A 19,901-nucleotide genomic window follows, 5' to 3' on the forward strand; every position below is an offset into this window, starting at 1 on the left:
CATGTAGCCAGTACTTTTATTGTAAAGCTATAGTATCAAGATCTTGCAAGTCTGAATGCACTTCCCCCTTCCCTCTCTTTATCTTCCTGAGAACTAGGGAAAGATTTGTCTGATATTTCCAGAGGTGCTTTTTCAAGAGGCAATTGGACTTTCTGATTTTTCAGAAGTTGAAGAAACTTCTTGGATGAGAAGCAAAACGTCTTCAAAGAAAAAACAGAAAGTCCAGTTGCCTCCTGAAAAAGCCTCCTGAAAAAGCATCTTAGGACAATCGTGACCTGAATAACTGAGAATCTCCACAGACATTTGTCTGATATGTTTACTTATCTCACATTCCTGTCCTGGACTCAGTCTTTTTTTTATCAGGCTGTTTTCTTAACAGTGGCTGTATCTCCTGTCCCTCATAGTCTTGACACCAAGTTCCTGCCTTACCAGTCTAAAGCAGTTTTCCAAACTGTCAGGAGAAGACAATAAACATAATCTCTTGCCAGAATGGCAGAACATACTGGCAGGCAAAGGTGAGAGCTATTAAGCAGACTGAGCAATGTTCTAACTCGCTACTCTTAAATTTTGATAATGAAAGCCAGGGACTGAAATGCTTGCCCTCCATAAAAGAACAGCTTAAAATAGAAATTCAGTTAGAGCATTTTGTGATCTTGGTATGTTCATCTGCAATTGGTAAGAAATTATAATTGTACTAAACAAAATGGATAGGATTACTTCTGTCCAGGATTTATTTGTTGATGGACGTACGGATAGTTCTCATGCAGAACTGCCTTGTTTAGCAACCATTCACAGGTATGAAAAATATGAAAAAGTAGAAAGATGATTTTTATCATAAACACAGTCATGGTTTTGCTTAGTGATTGCTTCACCTAATGACCAAGTTGCCATACTCAGTTGTGGTTGCTAAATGAGGGCTAACTATATAATCTGCAGCTAGCAAGCAGCTCTTTGAAGGCCTGTTTTGCAGACTGCTTTTTAATCGGGATTTTCACTCTTTATCATCAGCACTGCTATGTTTATTTTGAAGTAGTCATCATTCCTAGAAAAGAGCTACCAATGGAGCCAGTGATACCTGGAGAATGTCAATTGTTGGTTAGCAATATCCACAGTTAACAGGACTGATGGATGACCATGAAACCAGGTGGCTACAGAAGAACCAATTAAAACTGTTTCTACAGGCTCTGTGAACTTGGTTGTTCAGATAACATTTTATGACTAAGAGAGGGAAGGAGAAAAAAAAAGAAAGTATTTCCTTTATTAATAGCAAGAAAGAAAGCTTGAGTGCTGGGTTGGAAGTAAAAGTTTCTTCCTATTCCTTAGTAATCCTGTGCTTGAATAACATGTGTTGGGTGGATGGGTTGGGTATGTAATACAGGTAGTCCTCAAGTTACAAATGTACTGGAGCCTGCCAATTACATTCATAACCCAAGGATTCGTAGGAGTGAATCACGTAACTCAAACTTGATCACTCTGTTTTCATCCATGCATTTGCTAATCAAATATGCAGGTCGTTAAGTGCATATAAGGTATCTCAGGGTAGGGAAAACCATGGGGGCCCTAGAGCTTTCCCCAACCCATTGAGATACCTCAGGCTTCCCCCCCATCCTACCTGACCGGGTCATTTACCTTATGTAGCTCTCAATGTTCAAGGGACCTGTCTCCTCTCCAGCCACTCTGCCATGCTTTCACTTGGAGCAAAGGCTTGCCCAGGCCTACAGGGATGAGAGATTGCATCCCTATAGGCTCTGGTCATTTTTGCAAAAAGCCTTTGCCGTTGAGAGCAGCGGCTGGGATGGCTGCTTGCATCTCTTCGGGCCTCTGTTCTTGTCAGCAAAGGCCTCCTCAACTCTTTGCCGATGAGAACGGAGATCTTGTACTACTGATCTTGCGCGATTTTGCAGTACTTTAGGCCCCCATTCTCTGCAAACGCACCGAAGGCCTGAAGCACCAAACAGGCCAAAAAACTGAAGGCTCCCTAGATCTTCGCAAAGTGAGTATCCGCAGGCCTAGTGCCTGTAGAGACCTGGGGGGTGGGGATGGGGGAATAGGCAAGGCGAATGTTGCAGAGGCTCTGTGGTTGTTTGTAAATGTGATTGACTGCTGTGGTGCTACAACATTCATAATTTTGGGACTCTGTCATAAACATAAATTTGGGGCATTTAGTTCGTAACTTCGAATGGTCACTAAGTGAATTGTCATAACTTGGGAATTAACTGTAGAAAGGAATATTTTTTATGTTGAAAAGATGACTTATTTGGAAATCTTTTCCCAGATCTGACCTAGAGTTAGGTTGCCATATGACTCTTAGTTACAGATCCATCTCTTATTTCAAAAAATTCAATCTGACATATTATTTTAGCAATCTACATGGGAAGCATCACATTTCCAGCTACCAAATAAACTGAACCAAGGTCAACAAATTCAAGTATCTATTAAGTTATAGGCCATTATCAAGTAAGAACTTTCAGCTCTAGAAATCAAATCACAAGTTTTGAAGTAATTTCCCTAGCAGTCTGCCCGAGCTGCTTTAAAACACAGTGATATTCTGAGCAAATTCCTGAAAGCCTATTATTTAGTTTGAGTTTAGGCAATGATTTGTTGCATATACAAACTGTGATTTTTAATAACAAAGATACCTTTTTTAAAAACAACCAAAGCAAAGATAATTGCAAATTTATGCCATTTTGCTATGGGAGGAAAAAACTTTTTAATATAAACTTAACCAAAAGGACAAAATGTCTTAGTTGATTTTTATAATTACCTTCCATAAGTACATTATAGGGCTACACCCCTGACTTTTGGGCAATTTTATTAAATTTATGTTAGAATGTGCCAATTGGCACCCACAGGTATTTATTTATTTATGGTCCTTACTTTTCTATAACCATGGCTGAAACTGGCGTTTATGCTTGACAATTAAATGTGTCCACCAAGAAAAGTGTGTTATTATTTGCAGTAACGTTCTTGTGACAAACTCATAACATCTAGCCTTTGTGATTCCCTAAGTCTGGGAATCCAACATAGGAACTATAGACACCTATTTGCCTCTAGGAATGTCTTTTCATGGTTTTCTAGTTCACCTGATTTCTTTTTAAGATTTTTCTTGGGAGGATAGAATACTACAAATGCTACTTGTATTACAAAGAATACTTTTGATTTCTTATAATCCCCCAAATAAAAATGTAACCCAGTGTGCTCTTTCAAAATTTGCCCGCTATCTTTAAAAAGGTATGCTGGTGGACAGAAAACAATGAACTAGAGGTCCAGACTGATTGTGGGAAAAGTCTCAGGGTACTGGAGGACAAAGGAAGAATTTTGCCTGTGCTGTGCATCTCTCATTATGTGTATGTTTTTTTTTTTAATGCAATGTTCAAAGTGCTCCATAATTTTTTAGTATTGGTATAAAATGGGATACGATGTTTTGCCAGGTTATCTTCGAGACCGCCTTCTGCCGCATAGCTCCCAGCGATCGGTAAGATCCCACAGAGTTGGTCTCCTCCGGGTCCCGTCAGCTAAACAATGTCGGCTGGTGGGCCCGCGGGGGAGGGCCTTCTCTGTGGCTGCCCCAGCTCTCTGGAACCAGTTACCTCCTGAGGTCCGGACCATCCCCACCCTATTGGCCTGCCGAAAAGTAGTGAAGACCTGGCTTTTCCGGCAGGCCTGGGGCCGTTGATCTCGCTCTTGTGATCTGGCGAGATCCGGCCATGAATGGTGTGAATGAGTTTTTAATGTTTTTAATGTTTTTTAATTTTTCAATGTCTTTTTATAATGATTTTTTAAATGTATTGTGAGCTGCCCTGAGTCTTCGGAGAGGGGCAGCATATAAATTTAATTAATTAAAATTAATTAAATTAAATTGTCTAGATTTTATGTACTGTAGGTAGGTTTATAGGTATGTTTTACCTGGCTGTTTTTTTCTGTTGATGGAAAGTATTAATTTTGTCACATATTTCTGTGCTTTCATGGCTAGGTATACTGCTTGGTTTTGGGGGTGGAAACCCATATCTGGTATTCAATTACAGAGCTCTCTTCTGAGCAAAAATTTGGGGTTGATCATAAGATCCATAGAATCTGAGTTCCATTATAGTTCTACCTTGAGCAAATTCTGAAACAAATTAATTGTCTTTAACCTCAAGGGGTTAACTGAGAAATGGAGCAGAGAAGGGGGCATATTTTGTCACTGGCATTTTGTTGTTTGTGTGTATAATGTCCACTATTAACAGTTGCATGGGAATGGGAATGCTGTATTTGAAACGATTGGACACTCCTCCCCACCATGTTCGTGCATGCGTAGTCCTGGAGATACTCTGGCTGCCACCGGATCCGACCTGATCATTGGGGCCCTGGAGCCTGCAGCCATTCTTGTGGAGTTGACCTTTTGCCTGGCATTGGATCCTTGCTGCTCTTGGCTGCGGCTGCTCCATCGGATCTGCCCGGGTTCCTTTCGCCGCCGGCAAGTAAGTGCTGAGATTCTCCATCCTCCATGCCGTGGGGCTCGGTCAGGGTTGGCCCTCTCACTCGGCAGCATCCCCTTGTTGTCAGCTTGAGTCAGGCCACCTATCTCTCAATTGATCTTTATGGGGTCTCCACACCCGGCCCTGACCCATATTCATCTTGTATGAACACTCACAATCTTCCCTGGCAACCATAGGGGGTGCCCTCCATAGTGCCGGGCATAAACTATGCCCTCTACTTGGAACGACTGGTGCGTGCTGCCTGAATCTAAGGGCTTACTAGGGACGTATTGGGGGTGCAACTGGTCTAACGTGGTCCTCAGTTTACGACCCCTCAGGACCTCAGCCGGACTCTTATTAGTGCTCTGACTTGGGGTGATGTGCTGCACCAACAGGTACTCATCTACCCTCTCCTGCCAACTTCCTGGTCCCATTTTCTTTAGTGCCTCTTTAGTAGATCTCATGGCCCTCTCTACAAATCTGTTACTGGCCGGATGGAACGGGGATATCAGGCAATGCCTGATTCCCAGGCTGGCCAGGAAGGACTCAAAAATGGTCGATGTTAACTGAGGCCCGTTGTCCGACACAAGCATGTCGGACAGCCCATGCATGGCAAATATTCTTTGGAAGGCCCTGATGGTAGCCTCTGAAGTGGCTGTGTGCATTAGGACTACTTCCACGCACTTTGAATAAGTATTGGCCACCATTAGGAATAGCTGTCCTTTCAGGGGCCCCGTGAAATCAATATGTATGCGGGACCAGGGGGCTCTGGGTTCCTCCCATTCCCTAGGGTGGTCCTTAGGTGGCAGCGGTCTACTCTCTTGGCATTTCTGACAGGTTGAAACTAACTCTGTGACATCCCTGTCAAGGTGTGGCTACCACATATAGCACCGCCCTAGGGCCTTCATCCTCACAATCCCCAGGTGACCCTGATGTAAGGTAAGGAGCGCTGCAGGCTTATGGTCAGTAATCAAGTCAAAGGACCGACCATACAGATAGTCATAGAATCTTTTGACCCTGACCACCAGAGCCAAGGCCTTCTTATCCAACTGTGAATAGTTCCTCTCCGCCGGGGCCAGCGTTCGGGAGAAGTATGCCACTGGATGTTCAAATCCATTGGGGAACCTGTGGCTCAGGACGGCGCCAACCCTGTATGGGGAGGTGTCGCACGCCAGCAGTAGAGGCAAGTGGTCACAATATTGAGTCAGGACAGAATTAGAGACAAGGAGGCGCTTGACGGCTTTAAAAGGTGCCACCTCCCTTACTCCCCACATCCACGGGGCTCCCGGTCCAGGAGGCGGTGCAACGGCTCAGCCACCGATGCCTTGTGCAGAAGGAAAACCACGTAGAAATTCAAAAGTCCGAGGAACACTTGGAGCTCAGACTTACTGCGAGGGGGTGGGGCGTCCACAATAGCTGCCAATTTCACTGCCGTAGGGTGAATTCCAGTTCCATCAACCAGGAACCCAAGGAACTCCACTTGGGGCACTGTGATGTGGCATTTCGTTCGTTTAACTTTGAGGCCAGCACTTTGGAATTGTTGCAGCACTCGTCACAGTCTATTCATAAGCTCCGGCGTGCTGGTAGCGGAGACCAGCACGTCCTCAAAATATGGAATAACCCCGGGGATTCCATGGAGCATCTGTTCCATTAGGCTTTGGAAGAGCCCTGGGGCCACACTGACCCCAAATTGGAGACAGCGGCAACGGAATGCACCTTGGTGCATGACAATCTTTTGGGCATCCATGGTCATATCGTCGACAGGCAATTGCTGGTATGCCTGGGCTAAGTGCAGCTTGGCAAACACTGACCCTTTACCCAAGGACTGCTTGACTGTTTGGTCAGCTCGCTGCCCCACCACGTTCACTTCTGAGGGGCCTCGGACATAGTCGATAAGGTCATTCTGAGAACTTGATTCTTGGCCGGCAGCTGCCTCTCTGTATTCGGCACATAACGTGGCAGGTTTGGTGATTGAGCCGACCGGCAGACCCTGGCTATGTTGCCCCGCCGACCGCAACAGCGGCAGGTGGCTTCCCTGAACCGGCAGCCGGTTCTTGGGTAATTTCCTCCACACTCCCTACAGTCCAATGGCATAGGCTTGTTGCTGAGGTTCGACTTCCTAATCCCTTTAAGCCAATTAACAGCCCACTCCACATCCTCATCATCATCCTCAACGAACTCAGCTTCACTGGAATGCATGGCCTCATCCTTAGGCTTCAGCGACCCCTGTCCCCTGGGCATATCAGCTATGGAGAGGGTGGCCAGCTCAGCGGTGCACGCTTCGTGTAATGCCTCCTGGAATTACAGTTCAGGCTTGTCTGAGGCCTTGGCTATTAATCGCCGTTTGAGGTGTTCATCCCGCACACCACTAATTAGTCTATCAAGGAGATAGTCATCAAGATTCACAAACTGACAGTGCCATGCCGCTTTCCTCAGAGCTGCCACATACTCGTTGATTGATTCCCCCTCAGCCTGATCTCTGTGATAGAAGTGCTGGCACATTGCAATCCTCGATGGAGCTGGGGCATAGTGCTTCTTTCATTTACTCATAAATTCGTCCCAGGTCCCTGAGTGAATGGACTGAGGAGCCATTAGTGTCATGGTGGTTTCAAACATCTCGGGCCCACAGAAACTGAGGAAATAGGCATGTTTCCGTTCACTTGATAAATTAGTATAGTCGTTGGCAATAAGGAAACATTCGAACCTTGCAATGTACACCTCCCACAACTCTGTTGTCGGATTGAATGGGGCGAAATTTTGGGCAAAAGCCATTCCCACCAACGGACTTCCACAGCTCTGTGTGACTGAAGCTGTGCGACGTATCGTCGCTCGCTGACTGTTCATTAGTCACTGCCCGTAGTAATCTCGCTGTTTTTTCCGTTTCGCTCAGATTGGCAATCCCACCTTCGTCGCCAGTGCTGTATTTGAAGCAATTGGGCTGCGCAATGACTGAGGTGAAACTCGACAACAGGTAACCTTTTATTAACTCAACAACAATCACAACAACAGAAGCGCCCACACCCGTTTGACAGCTCCTTTTATACTCGCTGTCAAACAGCTGAGCCAATCAGAACGCTGCTTGACTTTCCATGCTCTCCACTAGGGGAACGGCTCCGGAGAGGACTTAGAACACGACAGGGAAATTCTTCCTTCTGTGGCAGCCATGTTGTGAGAGCCTCCATTACCTCTCTCAAAATTCCAGTACTGTATGCTCATCATTACAAAAATGTTGGAGCTCCTATTTTACTGATAACTGATATAGTGACTGCAGGGGAGGAGAGGGAAACACAACCCTGGACAGAGAGAGGGCAGGCTATGTTTTGCTAAACCATATTCTGGCATAATATGTAATTAGGGTCATTGGCTTCCGTGTTATGTTGATTCAGCAAAATTTACATCAAAAACTTGGCAGGGTTTATTGGCCAAGGGACGTGGTTGCAATACACACATTCACACATGCACACAATATATAAATGTCCTCTAATAATTAAATGCATTAAAAGATTAAAACACTCCAATGTAATACAATAAAACCATATTCTCAGATGAATAATGCAGAATCAGCAAACATTAGACTTTCATGGGAAATCAAAAGTATTCTAACCCATTATGTGTTCACCTGCCTTCTGGGAAAAAAAAAAGGGCCCAGCATTAATAAGCCTAAGGGAATTCTGAATAACTGGAACTGCTACCATGAAATGATTACTCCTGACTAGGAGGAACAGATAAATTATTTAATACTACATTTTAAAAACAAATATTTTTCTTAATTTTTTTTATGCCATCAAGAAATGCCACACATTAAAAAAATACATTCTGGACATCTGCAAACAAAAATGGCACGTATTTGGAAAAACAGCATCTAAAAAGCATATAATAAATTGTTCATCAAAACACATATAAATATGTATTTAACAACTACATATTTAACCCAATGACAAGGATGAAACAGGGAAAATCATTTTCAAAAATCCAATGAAATAAAAGTACAAAACAATTCTTCTTCCTGACACCAATAGTAATACTCAAAATCCATTTTTATTACATTGCTATTTAGTTTCTTCCAAAGCCTTCAAAGATACTGGCTCTAGCCCAAGCATACTGTACATAATACTTTTATAGAACATCAAGGACAAAGATCAAAAGCAATAATATTGCTATTTATTTTGTAGGAAGCCACCCTCCCCAGATTAAAATATTCTTTATTCTTAATATAAAAAGAGGCAGAATAGAATATTTCCCAAAAGGAGGAATAGAGAAAACATGTTCTTAAAGGCAGAAAGCAGTCTTTCTTAACAGCCTCCAACAGAAGCCTCAAGTCTTCAGAGATGGATATTTTGTGCCCATTAAGAAAGACTTGGGTAAATCTATTCATAACCAAAACACCTTCAGCTCCAATTGATGGGATTAAGGACAGGACAGGACCTTTAGGACATAATAGGATTAACCCACCACCACTGAAATAGTAAGGCACAAAGTTCACTACATTGCACAACCCCCTGGAGCATCTCAAACACAATGCCCCAGAAACCTATAAAGATCCATCCACTCATTCAGCCATTTTGTCAGCCACTGTAGGAACATAAAGGGATGGATAAAGGAGGCATGCATAAGCGCACCAGCGTGCCTACTGTCTCTGTCTTACTGTCCCCATTTATTTGTATTTACTTCCTTTGTTTATGTTTATGTTCATAACTATACTTGTCATCTTGTACATATTTGACAAACAAACAAATAAACAAACAAACATGTTTCTGTCACTGAAGTTTCTTCAAACACTGCAGCATCCCAATAAACAGAGTATTTCTTTCCAATCAGCCTCCATTTTATTTCCAGCATCTTTCTCCTGGCTTGAAACTGGACTGGATTTTTCTTCCCACAATTTCAAAAACTAAACTAGTACATTTAAAAATAATACTAGATTCCTAAAGAGAAATCATTCTGTTATGTATGTATCTATTTTGTGTGGGCAATTCAAATGCAACAATGCTTGTGATTGGTTAACGGGTGTTTCAGAACTGTATATAAGGAGGGCTGTTGCCTGTGGTTCTTTGCTGAAGTCTCACCCTGAATTAAAGAGCTGTTGTCACTAGCTTGCTTGTGCCTCTCGTTATTCCCGTGCTACAACATTGGTGACGAAGGTGGGATAGAGGCTACAAGAAGCAAATCAAAAAGAGCTCTGACTTCCAGCCAGGGTGACGAGCGGACTACGGAGACATACTGCAATGTCTCCCTACGTCCGCCAAAACCCTTCGATCCGACCCGAGAGAAGTGGGGGTCGTATCTGACCAGGTTCCCTGGAAGCAAGTGAGATGCAAGGGCTCTCTGCGAATCGGAAAAGAGCCCTCTTCTTGAGCCACTGCGGACCAGACGTTTTCGAAATGGCCGAGTCCCTCTGTGAGCCAACTCCAGTCCAGACGGTCCCCTGGGACGTCCTACAAGCAAACCTGAGAGCCCACTACGCTCCCGTTCCTTCGAAGTTTGTACAACGCTACGAGCTACGGCAATGAGTACAAAGAGAAGGAGAACCGGTCAGTGCATATGTGGCTGCCCTTGGAAAAGCCGCAACGCATTGAGACTACCGGGATCTAGACGACGCACTCCTCGAACAATTGATTTGTGGCATAAGAGACACTCGATTAGAGGCGCTTACTAGCGAAATTTGACATTAGCCGGCGCGCTCGACAAAGCCAGAGCACACGAAGCGTCCACTAAGGCTTCCAAAGTGCTCCAACGGCCACAGCCGAGCAAAGACAGCCCGAAGTCAGTCCCTGTCCATAGAGAGGAGGTGCGAACCAGTACAGAGGAAGAGTCAGACGAGGACGTCTTCCACACGGACAAAAAGAAGAACGAGCAAAGTCGCCGCCATGAGAACTGCTTGAGTTGCGGTGGAAATCACGAGAGACAGTCCTGCAAATACCGAGACGCCATTTGCAGGCGCTGTGAAAAGAAGGGCCATTTGGCTAGAGTCTGTAGAGCTCAATTTCCACGAAATAACAAGTCACATGACTATCACAACCAACCAGAACCTACACGTTCAAACCAGAGATGGCGGCACGAGAAAACGGCGCGAGAATCAAAAACGAGAGACCTACAGCATGAGACTCGGGCAAGCCAGCACGTCTGCAGAGGAAAAAGTTTACACGAGAGTAGAAATTGAAGGAAGACCAGGCGAAATGGAAATCGACACCAGGTCTACCCTGTCAATCATGTCCTGGGCTACACTCAAATCGCTTCTACCGAAGTTCCAGAAAAAACAGCTGTCATGGCAACGAGTTCGCCTCCTCGACTACCAAGGAAACTGAGTTCCTGTGGAAGGCATGGGCACGTTCCAGGTCACCTACAGCGAGTTCCAGAAAGAGCTTCCCCTGACCATCGTCAGCAAGCCGCTACAAAGTCTCCTGGGCCTAGCGTGGTTTCGAGCCCTCGGCATGGGCTTCATGGGTGTCCACAGCATTGGTGGACCATCTCTTAAAGAAAGCCTCCTACACGAATTCCAGGACATTTTTGAAGAGACGCTAGGCAAGTATGTGGGGACCCCTATCTCTTTTAATTTAGACCCTAATGTAGCCTAAATTAGGTTAAAGGCAAGACAAGTACCATTTGCCCTCAAACCAAAAATCGACGCAGAGCTTGACAAATTAATAAAACAAGGGGTGCTAGTTCCCGTAGATCACGCTAAGTGGGAAACCCCAATAGTCATGCCAGTAAAGTCAGACAGATCAATCAGAATCTGCGCTGACTATAAATGCACGATCAATAAGGCGTTGCAGCAGAGCGCCTATCCAGTTCCGATCGTCCACCATCTACTTCACTCCCTGGGCCCTGGCAAGATATTCGCTAAGTGCAGGCATACCAGCAGCTGCCAGTAGATGACGCTACGGCAGAATCACAAACTATAGTAACGCACAGAGGTGCGTTCAAATGCACTAGGCTACAGTTTGGGGTTAGCATTGCCCTAGGGCTATTCCAGAGCACTATGGAGCGCCTTCTACAAGGACTCCCAGGGGTTGTCCCCTATTTTGACGATGTCCTCATTAGTGGCCAGAATGAGGCACAGCTCGGAGATAGGGTTAGACAAGTACTAACAAGGTTTAAAGAAGCGGGACTTAAACTCAAGAAGTCCAAATGTAAAATTGCGGTACCCTCCGTAGAACTTTTGGGCTACCGAATCAACGGCACAGCATTCACCCCACAGAAAGCAAAGTAAGGGCCATCCAAAATGCACCCACGCCAAAATCGAAGGCTGAACTGCAGGCCTTCCTGGGACTTCTGAACTTTTATACCATGTTCCTCAAAGACAAAGCCACCATTGCGGAACCATTGCATAGACTACTAGGAAAAAACGTTCCCTGGGTTTGGGGCAAGACTGAAGCGGCCGCGTTTAAGGCTGTTAAAAAACTTTTGTCTGAGGACAGCTTTCTTATACAGTATAACTCAGAATTACCGCTTGTACTTGTCTGCAATGCGTCCCCTTTTGGTGTGGGCGCTGTGTTGAGCCATAGACTACTGAATGGGTTAGAGGCACCCATTGCCTATTACTCTCGCACTCTGTCTAGTGCAGAACGAAATTACAGCCAGCTGGACAGGGAGGCCTTAACGGCTGTAGCGGGGGTCAAAAAATTTCACGAATATTTGTTTGGCTGGACTTTTGAACTTATAACGGACCATCAGCCATTGTTGGGACTTTTGGCTGGCGACAAGCCGACCCCGGCCGCTCTTTCCCCCCAGATGACCAGATGGTCTATTTTCCTGGCTGCTTACTCGTATAGACTAATCCACTGACCGGGCCGGACTCTGGGCCATGCTGACGCCGTCAGCCGATGCCCCTTTCCCGAACTGTTGGAAAACCCGACCCCGGAAGCCCCTGTTTTGTTGATCGATGTTGTGTCCCTGGGGCCCCTCTCGTCTGGTGAGGTGGCAAGGGCATCTGCCAAAGACTCTGTTTTACATACTGTAATGGGGTTGGCCAACTAAGGTGGACAGTGGGGATTTTCAATTGTTCTTCAACAAAAAAAAATGAATTGTCTATGTTGGGGGGCTGTTTACTGTGGGGCGACAGGGTGGTTATTCCCTCTCGTTTAAGGTGTCGGGTGCTAGAGTTGCTACACGAAGGGCACCCTGGTATAGTTAGAATGAAGAGTCTGGCTCGGAGTTATGTGTGGTGGCCACATCTCAACCAAGACGTCACTGAATGGGTGGGGAAGTGTAGGCCCTGTCAGGAGTCCCGCCCGGATCCTCCTGTAGATCCCGTTAGAGAGTGGGAAAAGCCTAAGGGACCATGGGGGAGGATCCATATTGATTTTGCAGGCCCATTCCACAGCCAGAATTTTCTCATAATTGTAGACGCTTTTTCAAAGTGGTTGGAAATAGCTTTGATGCCTTCCACCACTTCTGAGGCCGTAATTAAAGTCCTCAGGAAACTATTCACAACCCATGGTCTGCCAGACACCCTGGTCTCTGATAACGGGCCCCAATTCACAGCAACTCAATTCGAGAGCTATCTGGCCGAGTTAGGCATACGACACGCATTATCTGCTCCTTTTCATCTGGCTTCGAATGGCCTTGTAGAGAGATTCGTATGAACGACCAAAGAAGCTCTGTCCCAACTCGATGCGGGAGACTGGCAAGCTAGGATTGATCAATTCTTAGCAATACAACATGCAACCCCGTGCACTGCCACGGGGCGCAGCCCAGCGGAGCTCTTAATGGGCCGTAAACTCAGGTGCACCCTCGACTGTTTACACCCAAACTACTCCACAGATAATTTTAAGGGGGAAGAGGGAGGATTAAGACAATTTCAAATCGGGGCCCCGGTATTCGCTAGGAATTATGCCAATGGCCCACTATGGCTTGAGGGAATTATTGTAGGGATCACCGGTCCGAAATCATACACAGTGGATGTAGGGCTAGGAAAAATTTGGAGAAGGCACATAGATCAATTACGCAAACGTTTGAATTGTGAAGCCTGTGAAAACTCCAATACTGTAAAACCTAACTTCCAAAGCTTCCCCGAAACAGCTATCTCAAGCCTGAGTAAACCAGAATACTTATCGGGTAAGCCTGAGTTCCAGCGCCGCCCCTGTGAGTCGACACTCCCAGCCAGGGATGGCCACGGCTCTGGAGAAATCCAGGAGGTTCCATTGGCGGAGTCAGGAGAGACGGGAGGTCCCTCTGACCGGCTCGACGCCTCTCCAGCAACTGAACTGCACAGGTCAATCAGAGTTAAGTCACGCCCTGGTCACCTGCGTGATTTTGTATGTAAATATGTAAATAGATAGGATAAGTGCCTTCTGGGAATGGAGGGGTGTTATGTATGTATCTATTTTGTGCGGGAAATTCAAATGCAACAATGCTTGTGATTGGTTAACAGGTGTTTCAGAACTGTATATAAGGAGGGCTGTTGCCTGTGGTTCTTTGCTGAAGTCTCACCCTGAATTAAAGAGCTGTTGTCACTAGCTTGCTTGTGCCTCTCGTTATTCCCGCGCTACAACACATTCCAATATTTTACTTTTAAAGATTTTGTTCATGATTTTGCAGTGCTACTGTATATTGTAATAACTTTTCATTCTTTAATTTTCTGATTCAATACATATGGTCTTTCATATCTAAAATATTAACAATGAAGTTGACTCTAATTATAAGTCTGGTTTAAATCATAAATTTAGCTATGAAGAATAAGAATAGGATTTTCCACTTTTTACATAAATGCGAGGATCAATAATATGAATATGTTCCCTGCCTTGAGTTATTTGTAAAAATAATAAAGGTGGAATACAAACAAACAAACAAATAATTTTCTTCAAAACATTTTTCAGATGAAAAAGCTAGTCTTTCTCATAAAAAAAAAAAATTCAAATTTCCAAGCAATTTAATAAATGCAGTTTCAGCCTAACACACACATCCGCATCTGCACCCACATGCACATGTACATAGGTATGTTATTGCAGGGATCCCCACCCCCCCATCTGTGAGCTGATACCATTCTGTGGCCTATTAGCAATCAGGCCACGCAAGCGAGCAAAGCTTCATTTGCGTATGTGTGGGATACCATCGCCCCCGCTGCCGCTGGTCCATGGAAAAATTGTTTTCCCTGAAACTGGTACCTGGTATCAAAAAGGTTTGATGCCACTGTATTAGTGGATACTATATTTAATTAACAGTGTTCTTCATATACATAACTGTTTTCTCACGGACCAAAATATTTAATTGCAACATATACATCTCTAACTTTTCACAAAAGAAGTGAAGCATATTATAAAGTCTGATTATAACTTTGGCTTCAAAATTGAAAATATTTTCACAAACAAGCTCATAATGGTGAACGAAATTTTAAAAATTATCCTCTTTAAATTGTGTTTCAAAAATAAGAAGCCATTTCTGCAACCCTAAAATCTTAACCCTCTGGGCTCATTTCTTATACATTCTGTTGAATTTCATTCCCTCTTCTTTCTACTCAATCAGCCCTTTGCTCTTTTGTGTCTCTTGGCAAAATGCCTTTTTAAGTATTTTGAAATAGCAGAACACAGAAAAGTCAACCTGGACTTCTAACTGCAAAAAAATAATCATTCTAAATAATGAGTTGAGAAATTATCTGAACAGCATTTTTCACACTTAGCAGCCGTGCTCGCAGAAGTGTAATTAAATCAAATAAGTAAAAGGAGAATCGTTCTCTGGGGAGAAAACAAAAAATAGTGTATTTTTGAGATTATTTCCCAGTTTACAAATCAGAATTTGCACATAACCTATAAAGTCAAAGACTTTAGCATTTTTACTTTACTATTAATATTAGACAAAGTTCTGGAGTTTGCCTATGCTGCAGTCAATCAAATTATACTCAATTATCCCAGAAAAAAAGTTCCATAACTGTCTCTGAGGATTGTGCATTTCATTTCAGGATTAGGGTCGAAGTATTTGAAACTCCTTGCAATGTGGTCTTGATATTAGATTCTATTTCATATCAAAAGGCAGCCTCTGAATATAACTAGATTTTATAACAATATCTTAAGATATTATGTAAAGAAAGGCCACATGAAATCAATAGAATAGAATAGAATAGAATAGAATAGAATAGAATAGAATAGAATGGAATGGAATGGAATGGAATGAAATGGAATGGAATGGAATGGAATGGAATGGAATGGAATGGAATTGGAATAGGAATAGGAATAGGAATAGGAATAGGAATAGGAATAGAATAGAATAGAATTCTTTATTGGCCAAGTGTGATTGGACACCCAAGGAATTTGTCTTTGGTGCATATGCTCTCAGTGTACATAAAAGAAAAGATACATTCATCAAGAATCATAAGGTATACAGCACTTAATGATAGTCATAGGGTACAAATAATCAATCAAATCATACTAGGAAACAATCAATATAAATCGTAAGGAACAAAAAATCGTAACAAAAAGAAAAAAAGAAAAATTGCTAAATATTCTTGTATTCCTACCATCACCAAGCAGTGTATTGGTAGTCATAAAACATTTTTTCTTGTCTAATTGTACAAGATAAAATCTAAACACAATGCAACTGGTTTATAAAGCATGGAATGTTCTATCTACAGAAAACCATGTACAATGTATACACAATGCATCTTATACAGTATATGCAATTCTCAGGAGTTATTATACATATGCTGATTCATTAGAGAAACATTACCATTTATGGAACACAGTGTATTTTGTGTGGGCTGTTAATCTTCAAGCCTGACACAGAAACAGCATTTAAAACTAAAGATTTTCTGACAAGTTTTTTGTGTTTTGTAGGCTTCAGTGTCAGTCACAAACCATTTTAGAGGTTTCTGTATTTTTAAACACTAATATTTTCATTGATACTCAATTGATGACATTAATAGTCCTATTAATTTTAGCAAGCAGAGGAAGATTTGAAAACACTCTTTCATTTACACAAAGAATGGTATCATATGGCTATGCTTCTCCATGTACATCTACTTAAGCGTTGCAATTCTTCCTAAGTAATAGCATTGCTTGAATATTGTTTTTAATGCAAATAGGATGGTACATCCCTATCTGGGCCATTAATTGATGAACATGGCTAAAATTGAATGACCGACACTAAATTGGATCAAGCTAAGAGAACAATGCTAATGTTTTTGCCACCTGAAGAATTCTAAAAAGATAAAAGAAATTAGAATTGAAAATCCAAATCTTATCTAAACTGAGATGTCAAAATAAAGTTATCCAATTGATGACTTAATTATTCAAATAAAAAGAAAATATTCACTATATGTATAAACCACAAACAACTAGTCCGATAACTTAATCCAATCCATTTCCTCAGGTCTTTTTCTCCCCATAGCAATGGGGTGGGTGGGTGTGTCTGTGTGTGTGAGAGAGAGAGGGAGAGAGAGAGAGAGAGAGGGAGGAAAGGAGGGAGGGAGAGAGAGAGAGAGGGAGGGAGGGGAGAGAGAGATCATATGCTTTGGATAGAGAAAGTGAAGAAAGGTATGGACATTATATTATAAGATCTATTCATGTCTTCAATTTTTCTATCCAAATTCTATTAGATTATATGAAGTATTAAGCACATGAAACAGCAAGTCAAATCAGATGTAGCAAAGTACCATGTTTCCACAAAAATAAGATCCAGTTTTATTTTCTTTTGGGTCCCAAAATAAGTACCAGGTCTTATTTTGGGGGGAAGTCTTACCCATTTGCCTTAGGGCCACCGCAGTCAGGCCTCCCATGCCCCGACACCTGTCACACCACTGCCTGACTTTTTCTGTGGCCACTCGTGGCCAGACATCACATGGCGCAACCCGCCGGTGCTGCCGTTCATGGCAGGGGCCATTTGGCACATTACACCAGTGCCGCTGATCGCAATGGTGCAATGTGCCATGTGCCCTCTTGCCATGAACGGCGCTGCGGCCATGAGCCACATGGTCTCTGGCGTGATGAGTCACGTGGCATCTGGCTGTGAGCCGTCGCAAGCAGCCAAAGAAGTTGGGCAGCAGTGTGACAGGTATCGGGGTGTGGGAAGCCTGGTTGCAGCAGTCCTAAGGTAAGTGGGTGCAGGGCACATAGGGCAGCTCCACCCCCACCCCCGCCCTAGCTTTATTTTTACGAATGTGCCTTGTCCCACCTCGTACAACCAGACAGTGGGATGAAGTGGGCAGGGCCCATCTTAACTAGGGCTTATTTTGGGGGTAGGGCTTATATTAGGCGCACCCATAAAAAATCAAGCTAGGGCTTATTTTTTTGATAGGGCTTATTTTGGGGGAAACACAGTAGCATCTTTACAGATCGATGACAGCATTTCAGAGTTTCAAGCAAAAGTTTTTCTAGTTCCATTTAAAGATACCAGTTATTAAATCTGGAATTCCAGCATTAGATAGTGTCAAATCACTGGTCTGCTTCCATCTCTCTCTTTTACAGCAAACTTGGACCTTGTACTCATTGACTAGGAAGTAAATGAAGTATATACACATGTTGCTATTACTAATACCAGGCATGATATGACTTGTGGCTACTCATAACAGATATAGTGGAACAGATGAGATTCTATCAGGCTTCTTACGGATTCTGTAATATATAGTTGGTATAGCCTAAATAATCATGTATTAGAAGCTTTTACCAAGCTGAACCCCTCCAGGAGCTAGAATACAAATTTCAGAATTCTTAATAAGCTGTTAGGCATGCTACTGGCAATTATGGACATTGCAAGCAACTTAATTAATCTGCTGTTATGTGAGCTACACAGGTTCCCAGTTTATTTCTGGGTGCAATACGAAGTGCTGCTTATCACATTTAAAATCCTGCATAGCATGGATCAAGGCAATTTGCAGGACTACCTATTCTTGAGGGTATCTTCCCATTCTACCAGGTCAGGCTAGGAGGGCACACACCGGCTCCTTTCCCTTAAGGAATCCTAGTGGACAATCACTTAAAAATGAGCCAGCAGTGTGCAGCTAACAAAAAAGCCAACACAGTCCTAGGCTGCATTAACTGGGATAGAATCAGGATCATGTGAAGTGTTAGCACCACTTTATAATGCCTTGGTAAGACCACACTTAGAATATTGCATCCAGTTTTGATCGCCACGATATAAAAAAGATGTTGAGACTCTAGAAAAAGTGCAGAGAAGAGCAACAAAGATGATTAGGGAATTGGAAGCTAAAACATATGAAGAAGGGTTGCAGGAATTGTGTATTCTAGTTTAATGAAGGTCTAGGGGTGACATGATAGCAGTGTTCCAATATTTAAGGGGCTGCCACAAAGAAGAGGGGGTCAACCTATTTTTCAAAGCACAAGAAGACAAGATAAGAAGCAAAGGATAGAAACTAATCAAGGAGAGAAGTAAAGAAAAATTTCCTGACAGTGAGAACAATTAATCAGTGGAACGACTTGCCTCCAGAAGTTGTGGGTGTTCCAACACTAGAGGTTTTTGAAAAGAAATTGGACAACCATTTGTCTGTAATGGTATATAGGATTTTCTGCCTGAGCAGGGGGTTGGACTAGAAGACCTCCAAGGTCCCTTTTAACTCTGTTATTTTGTTCATCCTTAAATACTGCATCTATGGGGTGGGGCAGTCCATAGCAGCCCATGTCTTGTGAAACACCCTCCTCCTCTGGGATGCATCCCCCTCCTAGAATTTCCTATGAAAAGGAAATTCACATGGGTATACTTTGTGGTTGTCTTTACAGAAGATGATAGAAGTAACTGTTTAAGAAATTCCTTATTAAATTCTAGGTTAATTTGGAAAGAAATCTCATTCATCCCATGGGACATATCTGAAATATAGTATATAACTCCAAAACAATTACAGCCATTTATACCGGTAAATTCAGAATGACATATACCGGTAACTGCCATATCCAATTATCACATTTTGAGTATTCTGAGGTCTGAAACAATTGCCATATATGATTCTTCGCGCTGGCAGATAACTTACTGACAAAAGCATTCATTTTTTTCCTAAATTGACTGTGATGTTTGTGTAGCCTGCTTGGTTGCACAAAATTAAATATAAAAAACCCATAAAAACTCACAACAGAACAGATAATGCCAGTGAATACCTCTGTTAAGTAAGAATGCTTCCTATGCAAAAGTATTCAGGACGTGGAAGGGTTTTCAATCTGACAGGAATTATAATTTAGAAGAAATTTATTTTGAATCTAATAGGTATGGAAAAGTGAAATAATGATACTTGAAGCAGAGAATTCAGAGATCACTAGATATGAAAAGCCATTAGAGGCAAATGAAGTATTATGTCACTTAAAATTTAAATTAGAGTAATCTTATCAAGTAGTTAATAGAACCTTCTTATGCAAAAGCGTCTATGGGACACATTCCATTTCATGCAAGGAGATGCAAAAATGATGGACTGCAAGAATGGAAAGAAAATGCCCCTTCAGTTCTGTTCAGAAAATCCACATCTGCAAATAGAAACATTACACAGGATTTTCACTATTTATTTAGCAG

General features: G+C 42.9%; 1 protein-coding gene across 1 annotated transcript in view; it reads right to left on the reverse strand.

The window, feature by feature from the left end:
- CTTNBP2 (cortactin binding protein 2) overlaps positions 1-19,901 on the reverse strand; it is a 118,502-nt gene that overhangs the window by 83,585 nt on the left and 15,016 nt on the right. The window lies entirely within an intron of this gene.

The sequence above is a fragment of the Pantherophis guttatus genome, chromosome 7, assembly GCF_059756535.1.
Source record: "Pantherophis guttatus breed Tessera chromosome 7, ASM5975653v1, whole genome shotgun sequence".
In the NCBI taxonomy this organism is placed as follows: Eukaryota; Metazoa; Chordata; class Lepidosauria; order Squamata; family Colubridae; genus Pantherophis; species Pantherophis guttatus.